This window comes from Macrobrachium nipponense, chromosome 28 (assembly GCF_015104395.2).
Source record: "Macrobrachium nipponense isolate FS-2020 chromosome 28, ASM1510439v2, whole genome shotgun sequence".
NCBI lineage: Eukaryota > Metazoa > Arthropoda > Malacostraca > Decapoda > Palaemonidae > Macrobrachium > Macrobrachium nipponense.
The window spans coordinates 39,163,409-39,189,793 of NC_087217.1; the positions used below are offsets into that span (position 1 = coordinate 39,163,409).

Sequence of the window (26,385 nt, forward strand, 5' to 3'; positions counted from 1 at the left end):
AAAGTTGCTTGGGTTAAATAATCTCTTGAAATTACCTTTAAATTTACGTTTCAAAATCTTTTTTTTTTCTTTGGGGGGGGGGGGGGGTGGAGGCTTGAAATTCTAATCTTAAAGGCCATTTACTTACCAGTATTGCACCAAACGTTCTCTGCGAAAATATACAACAAAGGATCCTATACCCTGTTTTATTCCATCTGTCCATCCGCCTGTGGTGGTCGCGCATGGTAACACTGCGTCCCTGGCTATAAATATTTACTATATGTGTAAGTTTTAGGTCAATAAAAGGATATCTGGGTGCACATTTGCAACTAAAAAGTTTTAATAATTTACTGTATGCGAATTACACTGTTAATATTCGAAATAGAATATTATTTAAAGCCCAGGATCCAGTGTTACCATGTGCAAATACCACATGCGGATGGACAGATGAAACAACAAGAGTGTAGTTATCAATCATACCCCTTACTTACGGCATCTGTAACTAAAGAGGCTGCTTACAACCATCTCTCGCTTTTTGTTGAACCCATTTCAGAATTTGAACACTAACCTAACAAGCTGTCTGTCACCTGCTTACAATAATCCGGGTATCTCTGCCAAGCTCATTTTCCCAATTTAAGTTAAATTCAAACCTCACTTAAACTTTTTAAAATAACTTATCTACCAAGCTTATTTGAACACTTTCCCGGTTATCGTAATAGCAGCTTCCGTTCCAACATGGCATTTTGTTCACTAAAAAGTTAGCAAACATAATTTTTATTTTCTTATACTACAAATGTCCTTTAATATCTAATAAACTTTACCTCAGAATTATTATATTTCGATGTATGTTAACCGAAGGAGAATTTTTTAGTTGACAATTTCGTCGGCTCAGGGGCGAGAACCGTGAACTAGGATATCAGGACGTAGTGAAGCGCTCTACTCTACCCACACAGCTGTGGGGGTTACGTCTTCATTTCTTAGTCATAGGTTCGCGCCCGTGAGCCGAAGAAATTATTATCAACTAAAAAATTCCCCTTCGGTTAACATGTATGAAAATATATTAATTCCGAGGTAGAGTGAATTAGATATTAAAGGAGATTTGTAGCGTACTGCGTGTGTGTGTGTGTGTGTGTGTATATATATATATATATATCTATATATATATATATATATATTTATATATAATATATAATATATATATATATATAATATATATATTATATATAATATGTATTATTATATATATATTTGTGTATATATATACACATATATATATTATTTATATAATACATATATACTTACACACACACACACATATATATATATATATATATATATATATATATATATATATATATATATATATATATGGGCAGTTTACTCTAACATGAAGTGCCTCCCGAAAAAAGGCAGACAACGATCACTGCCACTTTCAACTACCAAATAGTAAACGAGCCCCATGCCCAAGAACTTTTCCCATTTGCCATTATATACGTATATAAATTTACAAGTAAACTCAGCAGCTATATGCCCAAGCCCTATTCGTACAAACAGACCTTTAATCTCTTCCACAATCTTACCTCCAGAATGTTCAGCAAATTCCTTTCAGAGACCTACCACATCATCAACCAGCATTGTAGTACTACTTACCTCACTTCTAGCACTTTGCAACTGTTCACTTTGCTGGCAAGCCTACCAGCAGCTTATTATTACTATTTTAACGCATCTATATTTTTCAGATTTTGACCCACCACTCAACCGTATTTAGTCAACATCTACACATCCTTTTTTAACTAGAAAGTTGGCTCATACACTTACTCCCAAATACAATTAACTTTTTTTTCCATAGACTATAAAATGTCCCTTCTCTAACTTATTGCATTACTCCATATATACGAGTTGTAATATACAGCCATTAACATACCACACCCATGTCTCAGACTGCTTCATAACCAACTAATTAGTCAACCCATACTAACAAAACACATGCACTTCTAATTAAAAATAAAAAAAAATTCTCATCTTATCTTTCTCTACTAAACCCTCCTTAGTCGTCCATACTGACTTCTTCCTTTATCTATCATTCCGTAATCAGCTTTACATTCTAATTCAAAACCAAGGCATAAACTTTATCTCATAAGGCAAGTTGCACTATGACCCTAAACTTTCAGCATCGTGACCATTACGCAAAGGAACAATTATTTTCCTAATAATTCCTTTCCTTCGGCTTCTTTCCCACATCCTGATGCAGGTTACAAAAACCCTGGTCAGCCACTATCATCATACGTACTTTGCCACTATACATGGATGGCATCTCTGGTGTTTTTCCACTTCATCCGCTTGAATCGACCTTCCAACGTTCTGACCAGACCTGTTGGCTATAAAAAATCCATTGACCTAAACTACTTTTTTATTTATAAACTCATCCCCCATCCAGAACTAGTGTCGATTTAAAAACTCATCCATTGACCAGAACTACTCTAGCTAAAAACAAATCTCTTCTCTACATGGCACATAATTTATTCGGGTATCCGTTTTCTCATACTTTCTGAATTTAGTTGCTTGTAGAATAAGTTCTTATCCTTTCTAAAAGCCTTTCTCCGCCTCACCCGAAGCCTACTTCTCTCTCACCCGCCTTATCCCTTTTTCTCGTCAACTGTCCTATGTTGTTGTTATTATTCTTTTACTATAAATTCTCACACACACACACACACACACACACACACACACACACACACACATATATATATATATATATATATATATATATATATTATATATATATATATATACACACACACACACAAAATATGGTCTCTAGTGTCAAAAGCCAGTAATAGTAAATAAAACGTTCACTAGACTACTAAATTAGGCTTCATAGAATTAGAGTACAACTTACAAGGGAGACAAAAAGACGCGGCAAGCACCAACATGTTCTACAGCAATGGTTCTATGTCACTGAATAAAAAACAAAATTAGTACTAAGCAATAATGTGCTGGGTGACCATTACCGAAACTAGCAGGACCGCTTTGAGATCGCGGGGACGATATTGTGTTACAATGAACGAATAAGTTGTCTGGAGCCTACCTGCAATGGTCAACATCACCCAGGGGTCAGAATGAGGTCCTAAAAGCATTAGGGGAGAGGCATGAAGAAGGCAATTCCTGAAAAGGCAACCTTACGTCACGAACAACTTCACCCACGAACACGTGGCAAATTCTACACCATCAGCCTTCTCATTACATTTCTCATGGCTGCAAAGGTGTTATGGTGTGTTACATTAACCTATGACTGCTTTCTCCATTTCTATTGCTTTCACACGATTGATTTATCAATTTTCGTTAACAGGTGTCGCAACAACTGTGGGGTCATCGACTTTCGCATTATACTATAAAAAAAATTCATGAATCGTTCACTCTATCCATATTTTATAAGGACATCCAAAACTTCATCCATCAACATCTAAACGTTCGTAAAATAATCATTCAATTGTGTTTACCATATGCGCAACTTAATATAAATTGCGACTCTGGAAGATATATAAAAATTGAAATTTGTGACCAGTAAAATTTCAGTATAAAAAAAAAGGACGGAAATGCTAAATTCAAGAGTGAAGATATGAAACTACATTCAGCCTAAAAGGGTAAACCCTATGAAACCATATAAGAATTGGATTAATTTCAGATATGATTAGAGGTAACATAGCTAACTGCTGTCGTTGATTCTGAAAAATCTCCAACCGCTGACGTGCTATTTTGCTATTTACCCTAATATCAATTAGACCGGATCCATCAGAAGACTCGTCGTTTGTTCCAGACATTCCGTCCAAACAGAGGCCTCCAAATCCTCTCGACAATCCAAAACCATGGCCAACGATTCAACAGGGAAAAACAGGCAGTCAGATATAACAGATAACAGGCCATGATCACGCACCAACCACACTTGCACTTAAACACTGTAGCACACAAAATGCATGACTACCATACTCTAACCAGGGGTGGCCAGACTTTTGGACTCAGATCTACTCTAAAGACAAACTCTTTTACGATCTACCACACTACATAATCACACATTATTAAGCGCCATAGCACGATAAAACATGAATACAATTGCCTCTCTCTCTCACACACACACACACACACATATACATATATATATAATATATACATATATATATGCTGTTTTAGTTTGTTTATTTATTTGGACTGTGGGGGAACTGTGATCGGCCAAACAAGTGACCTTGTGGGGGGGGGGGGGGGGGGGGGGGGGGGGGTTTGCTAACCTCTCAATAAGTTACTTTTCCGTTCCCAGGGTAGCATGATGGGCCATTATCATTACGGGACATTTCTTGCAAGACAAAGCCCAAATTGGAAGAAGAAAAAAAAACATATACAATCCCTGAATGCTTACCACAATAGAGAAATGCATAATGCGTGAATATCCTTTTTTTTTTTCCTTTCAGAAACTAGAATATAGAAATTACACCAAAAGCCAAGCGATGGGGGTTTTGAGGTCATTCGGCGCTGAAAGGGATATTAATAGTAGGAGAGTTGAAAGGTGTAACAGGAAGAAAACCTCGCAGTTGCACTATGATTTTTTTTAAATGGGTGAAGTCACGAAATAAAGGGAATATGAACGAGGGTGTAATAAAATGAATGAAGAGAGGTTGCAGCTAGGAAACGCTGCAAAAATACTTAAGTAATGCCTACAGCGCACCACGTAAGGGGCACTGACGGCACTATCCCCTTATGGGTGAATTTGTTTACAAAGTAAAAAAACCTTAACAATGAATTAATTTTTAATCAATTAAAAGTAATGACAGGCCTAACTTATGACGGAAAGTACATGGGTACAGTTTAACCAAATTAATGACTGTTTACATGGGATACCCAAATTTTGGGGATACAATTAAAAAATCTTGATAGGAAAGCTTCATTAACATAAAGGGAAAATGGTGTGTAATTCCTAAATTGTAGGGAGTCTATTCTTCGGAAAGATTTTAACTCGATGCTTTCAGACTTTCTTTTTCGTCACTTTCCCTGATATGATTCCGAACAAGCAGCTTACAAATTTTAGGCTTATATCCAGTTTTATCCCGATTTATAAAAACAGTACACACTTTTGAATAAAAAATACCCATGTATACAGTCTGTGCTTTTCTTTATCCTAGGATATTAATATTATTTCAATAACTATGAAATCATCCGAATTTCAGGTACGACTTTAGGGTTTGTGTAAACAAATTCTTTTCCCTTTCCACTGATAAACAGCTGAAAACAAACAAACCAAACTACAGCGAAAGTCACTTTCAAACATTGCTTCCTTTCCCTTTTCTAAATACTCCTCGTTTTACACATTGCTAACGAACTTCCTTAAATGTAAGCAACCGAGACCAATTTCGTTTGGCAACCAAAAGAACTATACAAGAAACTGCAACAATCTTCTATTCAGTCCTACTAAGGATCCTACTAAGGACAATCATATATTACATTGAAGATCAAGGCACAGGACGATTAATCATAGATTGTCAACTTAAACCAAGGCAACGAAATTTGTCAAGACGCAATATATCAACAAAAAAGATGTCCCAGGTAAAAATTAAACCCTTCAGTTATTTTTCTTTACAGTAGTGGTGGTTATATAAGCACTGTGCTCCCCTGAGGAACAGCGTACTTTTCAAAGCTGGATTCTGGTTTGAAGTACGAGTTAAGGAGTAGCTACATATTACTGAAAGTTTCCTTTTCTTCGTTCACCTATATCAATCTTCACACTGTAATCATGGGATTATACATCAGCTCGTTCACCTATATCAATCTTCACACTGTAATCATGGGATTATACATCAGCGACTAAAAGTGAAGCTACCTTATGTTTTCTTAAGGCCACGTTTAAAATAGAGTGAGAAGAACTGAACGTACTCTTATATGTTAAATGATGTCCTAACAACGTTGGATTAATGGAAATTCAAATCCCAAACCACAATGAACAAGATTTCCTTATCTTCCAGGAACATATACAATTCAGCAATCAACACGGTAAAGAGGCAAATTAGAATGAACGGACTCCTAAGAGAGAGAGAGAGAAAGCTGGAGCTACTTGCAACAATAACAAAATAAACAGGGGTACTACATCCGGCCCCAGGCGATCCCCCCTCCCCCCTCCACAACAACTTATCCCAACCTCTACATCCAAGAGACTGTGATGAATGTCACGTGCCAATCAAGGGTACTTTAGACGGTCATACAACGAACACAGTGTGGACAGGCTCGTAATGCCGACAACCATATCAACGACTAAGAGACTCATGCGCACGCACGCGAGAGAGAGAGAGAGAGAGAGAGAGAGAGAGAGCGAGAGAGGAGAGTGAGAGAGACTGAAGAGACGAGAGAAGAGAGAGAGAGAGAGAGAGTAGGACTACGTTGTAGAGTTCGAAATTTTAGGGAGGAGGTGTGATCTATACAATAATGGCTACCATGAATCCTGTTACGAACATGAAAAGGAAAATTATTGAGAGACTGTTTTATTTAGACGACTCCCAACAGAACAGTGATGGGATCGATCGATAAAGCTCAGGGGTGGTCCTCTGGTCGTCAGCAGGTGAAAATACTGGTCTGCAGCAGTAGCAGAGCAGCAGCATCTGACGACACCAGTACGTCATCCACCGAGTCTCAGGCAGACAGATATGACGCTCTGTTAAAGAAAAGACGTTAGCTTTTTCATCTCAGTGACAGTCTCTTCCAAGGAATGGCACAACTTGTGGAGAGGGAGAGTTACTGTCGTAACAACCCTTTCAGACAAACGTGAAATCACAAGCAGGAAACAATAGTAACCGTTGGTTGCAATCGCCAATGCAACTTCTCAAGTAACAGCGTAAACTACAATTAGATCTATCACCACCTCTCCCAACTCATTAATTAAACTAACCCAGCTTTTTTTTCTACAGAAATGACTTCACCAGGTCATACCTAGGTGTACATACGTACGTATGACGCAGTAAGAGACCGTTCTAATCTTATCTATGCGCTGAATGTGAATCATACGGAATTTCTGTTATCAGTGGTTATCAGCTTTGATACCGAGTTCAGCTACATTCCAGTATTTTTCTACCCAGTAACAATTTTGCTGTTAATTTTTCCATGTCAACGTAGCCATTGGAAAGTCCATTAATTCTCCAATTGCTTTCATTCATCAAGCTAATTTAGACTGACAAATTACATGTTAATAAAAGTAAAATAGCCATTCAAATTTAAGAGATAAGCAATAAATTAAAAGAACAAACTAAAGGATTTCGAAATAAACTTTTGATCGTAGGAGGTACAACGCACATATTACTATGCTACTGCAAATAGCCATAACTGAGAGAGAGAGAGAGAGAGAGAGAGAGAGAGAGAGAGAGAGAGAGAGAGAGTCCCACAACGGTAAACATGTAACTAATACAATCATACTAGTCTGTTCGTCAAAAATCTTACCATGAGTAGAGAGAGGAGTCCTACAATGGTAATCATTTAATTAATACAATCATACTAGTCTCTTCGAGAAACACATCTTGTAAGTTTACCAGTAAGTAATACACAAGCTTGAATACGATTATATAAAAACAATTTTAAACATGAAGCAGAAATAGATTAGTGTGCCTTTAGCAAAGGGAACTAACTCAAAACTATGGAAGGCTATGGCATAGTTTAAGCCATGTACCAAGACATGATCACTTCCCTGCGTATCATATATCTGAATGCGAGACTTGGATACAGTAGACGAATACTGACAGACACCTCAATCGATTAGTCACATTAACTGAGATGCCTCAAATCACATGCGTCTTGCATATTCATTGTGAGGTACTGCTTTTCAAAGTCGAAAAAATTCACACCCTCATGAGCAGTTTCCTCACTCGAGAATTCTCTCCATTTCATCATAAAATCAAATATATGCAAGCGTCCACCACTTCCCTACCAAAGAAAAACCCAAGACTAAACTCACTAACAAAGGGCATTTCAAAACCCACAAGATCAAGCACATCGCTGGTCAATGCCCGGTCCCACTGGCGTTTAGGATGAACTGCGCACAAAATTGGTTGATATTCGCTAAACATCCGCAATAATCGTGATACATGCTTGTATCAGTCGACCAACATCAGCACACGTCCGGAATTATCCGCAGACACTTTTTCCCGTTCCGGAGATTTTTGAGCTGCACAAAATTTTGGTTGCCGATGTTTAGCGAATATCGACCAATTTTGTGCGCAATTCATCCTAAACGCCAGTGGGACCGGGCCTTAAGCCCGTTATCTTCGAATGATAAACTCTCTACACGTACGCGACAAGAGGCGAGATGAGGAAAAAAAAAAAAAAAAAATGTACGATTGGAAGTTTGCATTATCTCCGCTAACTCCAGTTTCCATGATCACACACTCTCCCGCAAAAGCCTCAAGGGACACATTGTTTTATTATATATATATATACTATATATATATATATTTATATATATATAATATCTATATATATATATATATATATAGATATATATATATATATATATAGATATATATATATAGAGAGAGAGAGAGAGAGAGAGAGAGAGAGAGAGAGAGAGAGAGAGAGAGAGAGAGTTATTCCTATAAAAAAAACATTATTTTGTTCAGAGGAACGAGCACATATTTTCTAGTCTCTCCCTCTGCTACAGCCCCAAAGAGCTAGTTGCAAGTGAATATGGTTAACGAATAAAACGAAAGCTGCCATAGATGACGAACTTAACGATAAACACGACTTACAAATGATTAAAAATAACTGCATTTGGCGGATCTTTCATAAATAGTAAAACCCCAAGGATTTCAGGGGTCGTTATCTAGGACTAATATTTCTTGAACTCATCTTTATGATATTTAGACTATGTTTTTAGGGGCATCACCACCGGGCTTTTACTAAACACGCAGTAAAGGTCGATACAAAGGGTTAATAAAACCTTTGCGGTCAGTATCTAAAAAAAGATCCCATTTGTCACTTTGGAGAACGTTTTTAAAACCAAGCAAAATACAAATCGTACTGTGAATGAACACCTGGCGAATGAGGAGACCGTTTCACAACCGTTAATGGAGAATGAATGGAGCTAAGACTTGCGTTGTGTAGAAGTCGCAGAGAAAAATGTAAAGACTGGTGTCAAAAGGTAGAAAAAAAATTTAGGACAAGTTGCAGAAGTTATGCTCCTCCATACAGTTGGTGAAACCGTTGCTATTACAGTTATAGAAGACTTAAAACCTAAATTCTTTTTACTTTTCTGCTGAAAATAATATACACGAAATCAGTCAATCATAAATCGATGAAGACGATTACTCAGTCAACCGAGCGCGTGGGGACGGAGAAGGGTTGGACCATAAGGACAAAATTGGTTTCCCTGTACCAACTGGGAAGCTATTTGTTCTTGACGCAGTCAACAAACATCTTTATAACAATGTATTTCTTGAGCTGCATATGCCAAGTTCATCTACCTTTAGAATATCCATTAGCCATTATGCTCTTTCATCAATTTCTCCCTAAACTGGAGCCCAAAAAGTTCGAGTAAAAACTTCACTTTCCCTTAATTAAACATTCATAGACATTAAAAACCAACGGACATTCCATTCCGTTCGATTTCATTGCAATCCATCAAATCAGCTGCGAGAACCAATTTAGAGAAACAGATAAGAAAAATCGGCAATGCAGAGTACCAACATGAAAACTAGACTACAATCGCCAAACTAATTAAAGATAAGAAAAAATGAAATATTTCTATCTTACGTCTTCTTGGTACGTTTACTTCTAAAATACAGAATATGAATTTTATTCATTAATTTTCTGTGAAATTTTGTATTTACTTTCTCAACTATGTTCTTTGTGTGTGTGTGTGTGTGTATATATATATATATATATATATATATATATATATATATATATATATATATATATATAAATGAAAGAACCATATCTACAATATTCACATATATACTATACACACGCGGGGAGAGAGAGAGAGAGAGAGAGAGAGAGAGAGAGAGAGAGAGAGAGAGAGAGAGAGAGAGAGAGAGAGAGAGCTTTCACAATTAAGAAGTAAAAACACGGAAGTGGCCGTTGTGTTGTTTTTCCCTCTGGAGCCACCCACTGTTAGGGGAAACAGCCAATATACAAGATCCAAACCCAAAACCCTTTATTATTTATCTATGCACACAGAACTATGCACAGTACAAAGGACAATGAAAAGTCAACCTTCTCAAAGCTCTGTATGTTTAAAACAACGCCGCAATAAATAAACAAACAAAGCGAAGTAAAGATTAATGTGCTAAAACGTGCCCATGTGGCCTGTGTGACCGTTAAAGAAAAGCATGCACACCCAGTGGCCAATGAGCGTACCTAGAATTTCCACTGAAATCTTCCATGCTGAAATTAAGACTGCTCTCCGTGTATTGCATAAGGACTCGCGTTACTTATTTCTTTTCGAACAACACAACGCCTGAAGGCTTTCGGAACTGACCACCGTACAGGGGAAAAAATCAGTAATAATTAAAAATATATAAATAGGCAATGATGCTTTACAACAGTTCTTAGCAAGTCAGCGGCATTAACCGTACTGGCAGACCGATCAAAGTTCCCGAGGTTAACGGGAAACCGATTTTATACAGCGATGAAAATTTCTGCGAAATTATGGCTTGATGGATTACCACTACAGGACTGCAAACTCAACATTGTAAACCATAGAAGGAACTGATATGCTAAAGGCTTAAGCAGCAAGACAACTGTTGCAGTGTGATTAGATTTATAAGCAAATGACAAGAATGCAGCCGAGTAAAATGTTCCGACTCGAGGGGTTCTTCACACGACAACGAAAACACTAGTTCATACTTCCTGTATATAAAAGGAAACTTACAGCTAGCATTCACAGACTTTCCTTCTATGAAACCTAACCTCCATTCACAGATTTTCCTTCTATGAAACCTAACCTCCATTCACAAATTCCTAAAATAGACTGTCTTGTAAGAATTTCTACTCCAGTCATGTCTGGCATTGTTTACGGAGCCATATCATTTAACATGACATGACAACGCGCAAACGTATCCACAGCAAGGTTTTGCTGCACATTGGCCCCCTTCGTTATGGATTTATGTACGTTTCAAATACTCATGGACGTAGACTATACGTTCCGCGCTCACACTTCAATTTGATCTACAACGTTTAGACTTTCAAGGAGCAGCTAAGAACACCCCGTCCCCCCTTTTTTAAAGATTTTCTTTAAATAATCTCAATCCAGTTTCTAAGGGATTAATATGGTGCTCATGAAAATGCAACGTCTGACTTGTTTACCATTTAGCGTTAGTATCAATGCACAGCAGCAAAGGCAAAGTAAGGTAAACATCGCCTTTCCTCAAATGCAATCCCAACAGTGCACATTAACAGATTCAACACAACAATTCACAAATCCTAAGGGTATATTTGAAATACGATTCTAATCTTATACCATGAAAATATTTCTTCGTCTGTACTGTTTTTCACAATAAAAAAATGTAGTTCATACTAAAACGCACCGTGTAGAACATGCTTTACTCTGAAAACTCACAATCGCTCCAAGCCTTTTCAACTGCATGACACGTGCGAAACTATGAAAGCTAGTGGTAGGGCAATGATGCATTAAAAAAAAAAAAAAAAAAAAAAAAAAAAAACAAAAAAAAAAAAAAAAAAAAAAAAAACTTACAAGTACACATCGTACTTAAACCGCGAACGTTAAAAAACTACCACAAACGAAAAGCATTACATATTAAATTTGAGGGCGGTTTAAACACAGGGATAATTATGTTTGCCCATAAACACTAACCGCGTATTACTCACAACAAAACATCAGCCTGCCATAAAATTGATGGGATTCCTTTTAACACAGGGAAATGACAAAATTACATTTAATTGTATATACAAGTCCTGGTTACATCAACGATTCCTTTTTCCTACCCTATAAAAGCTTTCTTTTCCTTGGCTTTTTCACTCAATCCTTCACAAAATATAGAGACATGACTTGCCAGGTTTCATAAAGCATTCTTTGCTTTAATCACACAAAACTCATCGTATGTTTCGAAGCATATTACCATCAGCAACATATATCCTAAATACTCTACGCCTAACGTGTCATTTCTACCATAAGCTTTTTTTGTAGAGAAAACAATCCCCTTGGCAAAAGTGAAAGTAGGTGTCAACGTGGATCAAATGGAGAACATAAGCGTTTAGTGAAATCAGTAGCATGAAGTATTGGACAATTTGTTTGTCCTGATATTCAATTGTAGGAAGCTCAGATAAACTGAGAGTTTCCCTCGACCATTTTTTCTGTCTTTCTTTTACCCATTTCAAATTCGTTACAACATCAAGTAAACACATATCATCAGCATACAATGCAAGATGTAAGCAGTTAACGCTTCCTTCAGATCACAGTCACTCCACCTATACTCTAGCTACGAAAGGTTGACACTTCCCTATAATTAGCGGCGTTGACACGTTTCCCATCTTGCTAAATGAGGTTTTTAATCCGAATCCAAAAAGGTGCTTTTTCAGGATTAACCTCGAGGGTAATGTTAATCCTGAGAGTGGACATGTACGAGCGTATTGTCCAGCTTTTTGCTTTTATATGCCTTGTGTATGTATGCTTACGTTTAACGTATGTGTGATATATATAATATATATATATATATATATATATATATATATATATATATATATATGATATAAAAGCATACACATGCAAAATTTAAGTAGGGTTTATATAATATATATATATATTATATATATATATATACCTAATTAAATTTTGCATCAAGCAACTCTAAAAATGTACAGCAAGGTCCAAGTAGTCTGTTTTGATCTCCGTGTTTTGCTCTTGTACCGACGAATGGAGGGAGGTGACAACAATTGAGACAATTCTCTGTGACCCGTGGCCACAAAAACTGCCAATCTACCAGATTGTCACCATTTTTACAGAGTTTGAACGAGTTTAAGAAAATATGATGGCAGTGCTTATCACCTTCGAGTCTCAACCGTTTGTAGCCAGAGTATAGTGAGTTTATGATAGTACTACTTTGGTTTATCTACGTCACCTCCGAGGTGCAGTATATTCACAAAATAAGTGTATCTGATGTCTAAGCCAGTCCCTTACGACGCCCCTGATTGGTTATTGATAAACCAACCACAAGGCTGGAAACTTTGAGTCTCTCTCGAAAGTTCACATAGGCAGGATGTATGTTCCACCTCTCCTAAGCGATACTTGAGGTAGAACATACATCCTGCCTATATGACTCGAGAGAGAGACTCAAGAGTTTCCAGCCCTGTGATTGGCTTATCAACAGCCACTCAGGAGCGTCATCAGGGACTGGCCTAGACATCAGATGCACGGCTGATGTGAATCTACTATAGTACTAAACATGGCAGAAGTTAATGGTAAGCCGTTTAGTACTAGTCCCTTGAGGATCAAAAGATACTGTCAATTAATATAATTTGTCGACCACAAAATATAGACATGCGTGTATATAATCGTTGATCCCTCAGGGTTAGTACTATGCACGGCATCCCTTTGACCTTCCGCCATGTTTAGTACTATACTCTGCCTACAAAAGGTTGAGACTCGAGGGTGATTAGCACTGTTGCCATATTTTCTCAAACTCGTTCAAACTTTTCAGGACAAAGGGTGACAATTTGGTAGATTTGGCAAAATTTTTTAGCGTCTCTGCCATGTCCTCATGTATGGATCAAGATATGTAGAATAAGGGAAGTGACAGCTGTATATATGTATATATATTATATAGTATAGTATAGTATAGTATAGGGTGTGTGTGCGTGTGTGTATGTGTATATGTGTGTGTGTATATATATATATATAACCCAAAATTAACTTTTGCGTGTGTACATTATATACCCATTATATATGTATATGTGTGTGCAAGTAGTACATACGTTAAACGTAAGCATATATACAATAGCATATACTACTCTAAAACGAAGTGACAAGGTGAATAAAAGCAAATAGCTGGACAGTACGCTCGTACATGTCCAATCTCTGGATTAACCTTAAGGTTAATCCTGAAAATGTACCTTTTTGGATTAGGATTAAATACCTCCCCTTCGGCATGATGGGAAACGTGTCGGCGCCGTTAACAATAGGAAAGTCTCAACCTTTCTTTCTTGCCTACTAACTAGAGTATAGAGTACGACACCTCGGTGGTGTGACGCGTAGATAAGCGAAAGTAGCACCGAGCTTATTAACAAACAGTAAACGATGTCATTAAAAGAACATAGTACTACGGCAACAATTTTGTCACTCTACAGCTGACTGACAGGTGGTTCTTCTTACTATGAGTATGTATGAAACTTAATAGTTATACCTGGAACTTCCATGGCGACACATTACAAACCCACTTGCCCCCTCCACGCACGCTAACGGAAACATTTACCATGCTATTTTCCGTGACAGCATGCGCCAGCTACCCTGATTGTCAGCAAGCTGCTCAAAACAAAATGCCAAGCCGTTTCAAAAAGCAGGGGTATACAAACTAACTTCATTTAAACATGTTCCGAATGATTCCGTGTCCTGTCCTGGGGGTAGTAATCTACCCTTCTAAAAAAAATAAATAAAAAATAAATAAATAAATAAAAAAATAAAAAAAAAACCTGAATTGAATACGGAATATACTAAGCACTGGGACCTATGTTATTCAGCGCTGAAACAGAAATTGACAGTAAAATTTTTGGAAGTTGTTAAAAGAACGAAAACATCACTGGTGCACTATGCAACAATTATTAGGAGGGGGAGGGGAAGTAAGATGGAAGAGAAATGACTGCACACTATTTCATCGAGAATGCGAAATTTCCAAAATTCATGACAACTAAACGGTATCATTTTTTTCATGTTTTAATAATTCAACCTTTCCCTTTTTAATGAAACTTCAAGTTCAATATTATAATATTAATAAATTTAGAATAACCTAGGCTAAGAGCACATGCGACAACCGATATGCATCCAAATTTCAGTCAGACGTTCCTCTGCTAGGTGTCTATTCAGGCATCATGCAATTTTTTTTTTTAATTGGAGACGCTATGCGCACAAAGTAATTTGTATTACCTGGTAAACTAAATTTGCATAATGCTTTAGTTGCACAACTTAAGGAATTCCGCTTTCAAGCAGTTCGCCCTACCTCCTTCCGTGGAAACACTAAGACCAGGTCGCTTCCTTCTGTCAAGTCCTGTCCTACCTTGTTGTCTTGAGCAGGGCAAAAGTGGAGACTGGCGCTGCCAAATCAAATCGTTGCCAATCAATTCAGAATTTGATGGCACTTCAGGCCTAAAACATGCTGCAAAAATAATGTGCTACATTTTATCATATCATGCACCTTCGTAACATTGTATTTCTTTTTAGCGTGGCAATGATTCTGAGCTGCGTTGCCAGTTCTCTTACAGGACTTGTCCAAGCTTAGCTGGTCCTGGGCCATGTAAAGGTCGAAAGCTGATATAAGGAAATGAGTACGGGAATAAAATAATACATCTCTAACAAAAACCATTACAGGATTACTTTAAGTGTATTAAACTACAAAGGCATGTAGATAATGAGCTGTGAATACTGTTACATAATAAAAGAAAAATAATGAATTTTCATATCTCTTAAGGGTAGGGAAAGAACGAATATGCATAATTTGTCAAAGATGTGTGAGAGTATTCATTCTGAGGAGAGCGAGAGAGAGAGAGAGAGAGGAGGGGGGTCTCGGGGGAATTACAGACGGCGATTAACTTAAGCAAAAGATGGAATTAAGTAATCCATGAAACAACAAAGGTCTGGACGAAGCGACACGGAAACGAAAAAATGTTTGCCGCGCAATCCTACATTACCCTACTTTTCTTTCTATCCTCCACGATAATTGAAAACAAAATCACTAACATGTTTTGTTAAAAGTTGTCTTAGAGGTAATCTTGTACTGCAGGTCTAACAGATTTACCATGGAAGTATTGGAGAGCGGACTCAAACAAGGATTATGCTGCTGTACGGGTAAGGATAACAAGGTCTTTTCCATCCAAGTACATTTGGCAAACCCTTAACACGATTAGGTTTGAAAATAATATAGAACAAAAAATTAACACACCATTTCCCCCTTCCACAATTGGGATCCCGTTTGTTCTCCTAGCATCTGGCATAATCCTGTTGCCCTTCTATAGTTGATAGTGTTAATTGTAATGTCACAGAAAGAAGAACAATTAATTATTTTCATTCTTGGAGGTTAAATTCCCCTCTCAAATTACTGGGCCTAACAATTAAACCTCAAATTTTCATACATTTTCATTGTGGATTTGTAACGTCTTCAGACTGTTGTTATTAATTCATTTCTACGTTGTCATTTCACTGGTAGTATGCTTGTTTTTCTATCGATTTCTTTACTACCTCACTGTTTTCTTCCTCACCAACATGAGTAGTCTAAGCGTGTAGACCGACATCCTCACGTTATAATGTTGGTTTCATAACGCTACTTCGTGCACAAATTACAGAAAAAGGACAGGACTAGCGCTGAGTCGACAAAATGTCTATAAAAATCTTTAATATGACAAAATCATCTAGCTGTATTAATTTAATAATAAACCACCACATGATTCCCAAAAGATAGTTTAGCGATAAGGAAAAATGATAATTTCACGAGAGAGAGAGAGAGAGAGAGAGAGAGAGAGAGAGAGAGAGAGAGAGAGAGAGAGAGAGAGAGAGAGAGACTTATCTTCAAGATTTTCTACATTGACTTTTATTCTTTTGGGCCTAGTTTTTTTGTAGGGGTACGGAAATTATTTCATGGTAAAAAAGATGACTGTTCTATTTCATGCAGTGACGTGTTTATCAAGGTTTTTCCATCCACTGTGCATCTAAATAATCACATGCAATGTATTGCAGCTGAGGTTTTGCAAATGTTCGATTCATGCAATTGATGGACGAAACTAGGTCCCAAAGAGGTGTGTGTTAAACCACTTTTTTTTGTTGTGGCATGGCCAATCAACCAAACCTTTCAAACTTTTTAACATTTACTTTTTCAAGACAATATCACAATGGAATTCGATTAGGCTTCTGATAAGATGAATGTGTGGTGATAAGAGAACATTTGAGATAAAAGGAAATAGGCAAGAGCGTCAATCCACCAACTTTCATTCTAGCGCTTAACACACTACATTCCCCTCTCAATTTCAAAATCAAGACAACCACAAGGATGAATTGAAGTATACAACTACCAAAACCAACCCCTCTCTCCAATGACAGGGTACATCTATATGGGCTGCGTACTTGATCCTACCAACTAAACTCAAGGCTGGACGGCCCCCTTTAGCGGTGCATTACAGCAGCAAAATAAGATTGGTGGGGGGTGATAAACAGCCATAAAACCAGTGACAATGGAAGTGTGGCGGAAGGGCGGGTGAAAGGTTATGATGCCTCGCTCCTCTGCCACGCCCCATAAACTATCCCGCAGGGAGGAACTAGGGAGAGGTGTAGGAGGGGATGCGAGACCCAATGGGGTTGGAGGCAGGGTGTTTCGTCGATCTAGTGTAGGAGGGAGAGATTAGGTTAGTGAGTGGGGGGGGGGGGGGGGGTCAGAGCGCGAGAGGATCTTGGGAGCGGGAGGCAAAGTAGTTCTGCTCAGACAGAGGCAAAATATTTTCAAGCGCATCCTAAACCTGAGTCTTTAGTATCCGGGTCGTGTATTGGAATTGGTATCTGTCATCGATAATAAATATACCTGTCGTTGATTGTTTCCAAGTACTTCCTATATATGGAAAATATACTAATTATATTCTTATAAAAATAAGAGAATATGTCTGAAAACTTGCTTTGGAAAACTCGCTTCTTAATTAATACTCACCGGTTAGCCTTGACTACCGTTACTAAACGTTGAAGAGGCCTATTCCATGACAATCTTCAACGATTTCAATAAACGCACCATTCATAAAACCAATACTTGTCAAATATCAAAGATGGACGTTGCAATTTCGCCCGTGAATCCCACGAACATTTAAGACTCATCCGTAGCAGCCTTAGTGGGGCCTCCCCCGTCCAACTGGAAGAGGCCCACCTGGGAGCGGAGGAACTCATTCACCTTTCACGACGCAGTTGCCGCTGCCACTTGCAGTTCTCATCTTTCATTTTGAGAGACACGTTCACCTCCGTAAATCGGTGAACAAATGACAATTAACATACAGTATCCACGGACTTCGCTCAAATTTTCCCCATCCGTTCTGTTCCGATTTACATGTACTATAATTTACCGTTCAACGTATAATACAGAATAAATTAGGTTATTTTTATTTCATTGAAAAATTCGATCTACCTCGACTGATTGTAAATGTGCGTTGGTAAAATTGAAGCACGGGTAGGGGTGTGCCTCCATATATATATACACTTCACCTTCCACGGTGAGATCCCAGCGATAATAGAAACCAAATCATCCTACGAAAGCTTGTCTGGTCACCGAAGGTGAACGATGGAGCAGATTGGTATCGCTGAGTCGCAATATAATGTATCTAAATTCGACTTCAGTTTGGTGTATTTGCGCGTTAAGGTGAAGTTCCTGCGTTTATTGCCGAACGGATACTTTGTAGTGACGTGCATACACAAAAACTTGCGAGGTCAGCACGTAAAGGTTAGACAATTTAAGCCATATGGTCAGAAGAGACTTTTCACAAGTCTCTCACAACAAAGCAGAAATCTACATTGAAAATTATGATGCATTTAAAAATAATCCACAATCCAACTCACAAGTGTTTTATGTTCCAGGTGTTGTAGTATGGACACCTGTGAATTGTTTCTAGCGCTTTGCAAGAACTGGGCGACATATACGTGTAATATTATATATATATATATATATATATATATATATATATATATATATATATATATATATATATATAATATAGGGGGCAGGTGAAAGCGAGGAAATACTAGCACTGACACAAGCACGTTAGTTTCTTTATTAAATTTATATAACTCAAAACGCGAAGGGCTAATAGCTTATAATTTAATTAAGAGAACATATTTATATTCATTAAATTTCCTTGGGTAAATAAAATATAACCATTATCATCCTCTGGGAACCATTAATTCCCTTTAATTGCCTGCTATTCATAAGATACGAAAACCGTAACCTTAAACTTCGTTTTAATATATATATATATATATATATATATATATATATATATATATATATATATATTCACTTTTTGTCTTGAACATTATACGAGTTGAATATATGATTACTGGCATTTTTTCGGGAGAGATGCCTCTCACGTACCAATTCTTCCTGTTTGAAGAGTAGATTTTGAGGCTGGGGTTAGCACGCAGAGTGTAAGCAACAAGTGTGATAGTCGTTAACTGATCTTACACGTTACCAACAAACTCGATGGCACAGTTTCCGCTGATCGAACAATCTGTGAAATTACCAATGTTACTACTGTGGATAACAGCCCAAGTGGCCTCGGCCTCGTGCAGCTGACATGGCAACAGGACTGGAATAGTAGATCTATATTAATCATCAATCATTGAGCGTACATTAATGCATCCAAATTTTTCAAGATTAAGATGACTTAATGTTAAGCAGTGTCTCTAATTCAGGATAAATGACATTCATTCCCCCCTTGAATTAACAAGTCATTTACATTTACTGCGAAGAGCAACCTGGCATCGAAGTCCTCTTTAAAAAGAGTGACTGCCGGGTGAAGAAGATATTCCCTTTAAGTATTTCCGGACAGTAGGAAATTCCTGTCACCCCTTAAAAGAAACCACCCTTCTTCATGTGGCTTAGACAAAAACTAATCACCACATTCTCTTGCTTTTCTTACGTTAAAAGAAAAACGAAGTCTGTGCCTTTATCATTATAGCCTTTTACTTACGACGATTGCGTGGATAGGAAGGCTATCCTATCCAAAGTAGGTAATAAAACGAAGAACCATCTCTTGCCAAATTCATAAAAAAAAAAGGCCCTCAAATCTGTGACGCATTCTCCTAGCTGTCATGGTTTCAACTGACTAGCAAATTATGGAAATGTGTTTTATAGTAGTACTTGTTTTCATCTAAACCCCCATCATTCTGAGTCACCAGCATCTTTAGAAACGTTAATTACACCTCAAAACCCACGCTTGGTTTTTCCCAAAAATATTTAAAACCATTTAGGTCTGGTGTCTTACAGACATTAATAGAAAATTACAAAAATATTAATATGGCGGAAGCTAATGAGTCGCATCAATTATAATGACCAGAAATCACAATATGAAATATCTAAAAGTGAACATATTTGGATGACACAAATTACCCACCTGCACAACGTTCTTACAATAAGCTGCAAATACATACGCGCGCGTGCACACACACACAGAGAGAGAGAGAGAGAGAGAGAGAGAGGAGAGAGATTTGTTTGTATGGTGTTTTTACGTTGCATGGAACCAGTGGTTATTCAGCAACGGGACCAACGGCTTTACGTGACTTCCGAACCACGTCGAGAGTGAACTTCTATCACCAGAAATACACATCTCTCACTCCTCAACGGAATGGCCGAGAATCGAACCCGCGACCACCGAGGTGGAACACTAATACCATACCAACTACGCCGCTGAGGCGCTAGAGAGAGAGAGAGAGAGAGAGAGAGAGAGAGAGAGAGAGAGAGAGAGAGAGAGAGAAAATGGGTGGATGTTTGCGGAGGCCGTCTACAGAAAACGAAGGTACAGAATCACCATGGTTTGAAACCACATAGAAAACGGACACGTATGGAGGATATAACGGAAAGGAAGTGGTGGTGGGGGGGGGGTGGGGGGGTGGGGGGTTTACACAGCATCAAGGTCGCAAAAACCCTTTCACAAATTACCATGCGGGTTACCCATTGTCAAGAAGCGTGTCCTAAGGAAGGATATTTTACCTAATTATTTGAAAGTAAAAAGAAATAAATAAAAAGATGCGTGCAAGCCATTAATGAACTATAAGCAATATTTGCAAATTTTTGATATTGCCTTCTACTAGAACTAAATTAATACACTCGTACAACCAGTTAGTTGATATAAAACCTACCTTGTTAACATCCGTGGTAAAACAAAATATACTTAATTGAATATAGAATATTACAATACCTTTCAACCTGTTCATTTTTTCCCCGAGCTATGCAGCTTCGGTTGTGCCAACAAATAGATTTTCTGAAAACGCTGACAAAAACATATCGAATGAAAACCAGGATATTTTCCATGAGGCGACAAAAAAAAAACCTTTCCTAATTACTGAAAAGCAATAAAATTAACTGAAAAAGACATCTTACCGTATTTCAGTCTGCAAGCCTCGACTGCAACAAAATGGGTGACAAGAAAAATAAAGGTTCAGGCTAGAGGCTATTCAGAATTAAAAAAAAAAAAAAAAAAAAAAACCTTACCAAACTTCCCCGACACACCGTTAACAGCAAGACCGAAATACGAAGCTCCTTGGCTAAGACAATAGCTGGGGAAATCTCTCCAAAGGGGAAAAAATCAATACACGAGACATCAGGGGCTCGGGGGAGACGACTGCTCAGTCACTACCTCCAAGAGTGCGTTAGCCTCCAGCAGCAAACCTAACCAACCCCAAACCCCCTCCCGACCCAAATACTAACTTCTGCGCAAACATTTGAGCACTGTGGAAGGAGAGAAAGGGGACGCGGAGAATTTGGGCAAAACACGTACCAAAAATAAAATACTGGGAAGCTGATAACATTTGTATATTAGACAATTACAAATGTGATAAATCTTGGGAAAAAGGGAAAACACCAAATGTGAATTTAAGGTTGCACGTATTCACAAGAGATAGTAGTTTATTATGTGTTGGAAATGGAACGAATTCAATACGGGGATAAAGGCAAATATTTAAAAAATAATTTTAAAAAATTGCGAACCTCAGCAACTGATGACTAATTAGTTAGGGGATAATAGAGTGGAAATGGTCTACAAAAGCCCTTAGGTCACCATAGATATATGTTCACACACGAACGAATAACAGTAATGATAAGAACAGGGAAACATGGAGGAGAGCGCCTACGGTCCTCTTACAATAGAACAAATGGGGGAGGGCGGGAAGAGAAGTCTGCGGACTACATGAAGACGTATGTAAACCAGTGTTGGGGTAAGCAGTAGTGGGGGGGTAGCGAACCAGTGGCGGAGTAAGCGGTCTAGGGGATGGTGTGGAAATAAAGGATGAGGGGGGGGGGGTTGAGTTGGGGAACGGGGGTTGCGTGTGATCACCGACGGCGAACGGATGGGGGGAGGGGGAGGGGAGCGGAGTGCAGAGAGAAAGGCACGGTATGGTTGCGGGGTGGGGTTATGGTGTACAGGGGATTGTAACTAGTACGAGCAAAATAAGACTAAGAGGGCACCATATATATACTTCATGCGAGATTACTTTTAAAACAGATCCAACATGTTATGCACATATTCCTAATCGAATTTCAATTAAACAATGAACTAATTCTTCAAAATTCAGAGGCAGACTTCCTCGCTCAACTTAGTTCTGAACAGTTGCGAAGGAGTCTTCGGCAGAGAAAAGCAGAAAAAGGCCAAATTACATCAAATATACGGCCATATAACACAGAGTAGACAGATGACACAACTTTCACGAATTCTTCACAAATCGATCCGTCCCCGAAGTCAGCACAGAAGACGTCTGCAGACATCTTGACCCTACAGAAGAGGGAGCCACCAGTCTGACGCAATGCTGCCAACCACGTCAACCGTCAACCTCTCCAATCTTGAATTTAGACAGATAAATTCAACATGCAACTTATAAACTACTTCAACCCTTTTCCTTTGTTCAAACCAAAAGTTAAATGAGATACCTTAGACCTAAGACTGTCAATCCCTAACTTTGTGACTGTGCTGTGAACACTTTTACTTGACAGCCCCTCGGGATGATACAAAGTTTTCAAAACAGAAAAACTAACTAGTGAGCTCTGCATGTAGCCATAACGTATGGCTTACACAATATCAAAAGGGAAATTGAGCACGAGAATCACAAGAGGAAGGGAGGTAGCCATAGTGGTGAGGCCCTGCCAGCCGCCTGCTTCTCCGGCGAATACTTTACCTTAAATATAAATGAAGTTATGGGGTTATAATTTTAAACTACGAGCTGATAATCTAGATCTGTAAGAAATAAATATCAACTCTATATGCGCAGAAATAACTATCTTGCTTTAGACCCCGTCTCTCGTACGTCCTATTAGTTCGATCTCTCGGTTACGAATGGTGCGCTGGCAAACGGGGACCACAGCCATGACGTCACGCACGGATTCCCGATGTTTCTCTTTCTCACCAACGTTCGGTCACTTTCTGTCACTTTCGTTCACTTGGCTGTGATTGCCAGCTTAGTTGACGGAGAGAAGTACCGAAAAATTCTTGCAAACAGCGAGAAACAACCACAGTTTGTCCATGCCAGAAATCTTGATGTTGCCAGACGTTGATAACGATATTTCGCAATTCCGCGTAATTCTTCTACATATATTGTATTCTGTTTTCGAATTTCCCATGAGCTCAATAATCTTACATCTTAATTGATACTCTCATCTCTATAACGTAAAGAGGATATCTTACTAAAATACTTAGTTGAATCTCCCCTAGACCTAGTGAAAGTGTCGGCTCTCTTGGCATTCAAAACTCCCGCCAAACAGCGTTCTACCTAACATGGTCATATCTGTAATGAGCAGTTGATATATTTCAAGTTCGCTGTTAAGATTAGGGCTTTGTCATATTTTCAAATACACAAATGAAAATTTTTATTTTTAAGTTAAAAACTAAATGTCTCAAACAAACGTGATTACATAGTATGGCGAGTAACGTAAAATACGTGAGGTGAATGGCTCTTCACTTCCTTTAGCGCCCATTAATGCTTTCCTTGGATTATTATTTCTATAATGTTGCAAATATTTTTACGAGTACAAGAACTTGAATCAATTATACTTTTGTCTTCCTTGGTGGCACTTTATGCAAATTAGATTTACACAGCCAGCACAAGGAATATTTTCAAATGAGCAATAGATGAATCATAACTTACAACCAGACATAACTCGTTATATTCAGAGGCAACTAATACGTCCATCACGGACATGATTGCATAAAAATTGTCAATAAGAAATCGGCCTTCTGGAAATCATTATAGATATAATGATTGACTTCCAAACTACATATGCACTCATTTAAAAGAGTATGCAATGGTATGCGGGAATATTTCATCCCATAATGTACATAGTTCCTTTTGAAAGTTTCTTTGTAGTGGTACCGAATGCGCTCGAGTGTGAGGAGTGACGGTAAGATGGGGGTGGGGTGGGGGGGGGGGGGGGGATCGCCATGGGAGTGAGAATTGTTCTCATGAGACAGGTAGAGGGTAAAAGTATACAAGAGGCAAAAGCTCAAGTTACGGTTATCACAAGCAAAGTATGTGATTTAACATGCATATACACAAACACACATTATATATATATATATATTATATATATATATATATATATATATATATATATATATATATATATATATATATACATATATATATATATATGTGTGTGTGTGTACACTTGAATTGAATATGGATTCCTTATCAATACTCATCACAGATCAAACGTGAAGGAGGTAACTTGCACGATTACCTTTTGCGTGGGTTCGTTCGTTCGTGGACTGGGAACGGTCCGCCCAAGACCGAGCAGGGAGTTCTTTGTTCCCTACACTCAGGCTCAGCGCTCGCGATACTCGATACCCGGATCTTTTTTGCTACGCATTTCATGAACTCAGATCTTTGCTGTCATACCGCAGTATATTTCAGCTTCTCCTAGGAATCTAACGGCACCGAAATTATTTGTACGGGGAGAGGGCAATAATTAAAATTCATTTCCCTTCACTCGTACCTAAGATTTACAAAACTGAACTAGACATTCTTCAAATATTGAAAATTTCGACTTATTCTTTGACGACACTCCAACTTGTTCATAATTATTTCGTTGATTTATTGCTTATACCTTTTCAGAAGAAAAACACTTTTGGAGTTCATAACAGAATGTCCGCACGGACGGTTGTGTCTTGTCTATTAGTAATAACAGTAAAATAAAATAATGGAATTTCAATCTTTCTTTGCATCTAAAGAACGTGGAAACTTTAAAGTGTATTAAAAATTAAGTGCGTTACCTCTGCATGCAGTTTCCCTTTGCTATGCTGTCCTTTAACGCCAATCAGGAACGCGGTGAAGTTCCGAGAGAGGAAGGAATTCGGTTTTGTCGAACGGAGTTTTCGACCTTTCCCATCCCTGTCATGGGTCAGCGAGTTCTCACCGCGTGGGATCACACGGGTTGCCAGTGTGTATTTTATTACAATTCTACGAACGCATCGTAAATAAATCAAACATTCTTTGTGTATACCAGATAAAATATAAAAGATAAAACAAGAGTAAATATATTAATATCTCCATCATGAAACGACAGTTACACGATAATTATTTACAAAGCACGTACATACTTGGCATACTCAGTTTACGCTCTGCCTTTTCGTTCAGAGTCCGTCTTATCCCGTCACTTCCCGTGTGACTGAATAGTGCGCGATACGCTTCATCCAGCCAGTACGTTTTACACACATTAAACTTAAGAGGTTAGGCCATTCTTCTAGCAAGGATGGCTACAGAGGAAAAACAACATAACAGTCAATGTAGATTCATACTTTACCCGTTGCATCATAGATAAATGCCCATGCAATAGTACTTTCATAACATAAGTTGTTAATGTATAAGTAACTTTGTGGAAAAAGAAAATGTAAAAAGGGAAATAAATGAAAAATGAGGTATGGCAGAGACCGAAGTGAAAGAGTAAGATTTAATAAGGTGTGCACATAAATGTCTGCGATAAATTAGGAGAATAAAAGGAGATAATAAAACCAATAAGTTGATGGATAAGAATATGAGAGTCGAAGGAATAAAGTTCTCAGTATCTGAAATGCAATTACATGAGAGAAGAAAAGACCCGGCGTAGTTAAACAGGGCGATGATGGATAAAGCAGTTAGGAAAAAAAAGACATGAAGCGTAAGAACAAAGTAACAAAATGAAGAGGGGCTTAGCGTAGGGATGGGTAGGGACTCTATAGTGCATTTACTTTTCTAAGATCGCTAGGGTGGGCCAGGTAGAAAAGGCAGAATTGTCATATCTACGGGGTAATTAAGTCCCATTAAATGCTTCCCGCAGATATAGTCCTTCTTAGGAGGATTCGCTTTAGACCTTGGAAGTCGAGGGAAAGGGTTTGCTTCTTCCCTGTTAACTTTTTTTTTTTTTCATTCCCGACTCTATTTAGCTATTCCTTCTTTCTCTTTCTATAATTATAGATACGCTGAATGGCCTGTTGGCTCTGGTATTTGGA

General features: G+C 38.1%; 1 protein-coding gene across 4 annotated transcripts in view; it reads right to left on the reverse strand.

Moving 5' to 3' along the window:
• The window catches only part of LOC135201678 (uncharacterized), a 34,879-nt gene extending 9,609 nt beyond the window's left edge, over positions 1 to 25,270 (reverse strand). The window contains exons 1-2 of one of the 4 annotated variants that reach the window (XR_010311581.1): positions 23,081 to 23,312; positions 6,398 to 6,670 (exon numbers count right to left, since the gene is read on the reverse strand). The gene's annotated coding sequence lies outside the window, so the exon portion shown is untranslated. Of the gene's footprint in view, positions 1 to 6,397; positions 6,671 to 21,404; positions 21,600 to 23,080; positions 23,313 to 25,170 lie in introns of those variants that run through there. The other 3 variants (XM_064230804.1, XM_064230802.1, XM_064230805.1) reach the window with 3 other exon arrangements.
• Positions 25,271 to 26,385: the final 1,115 nt, after the last annotated feature.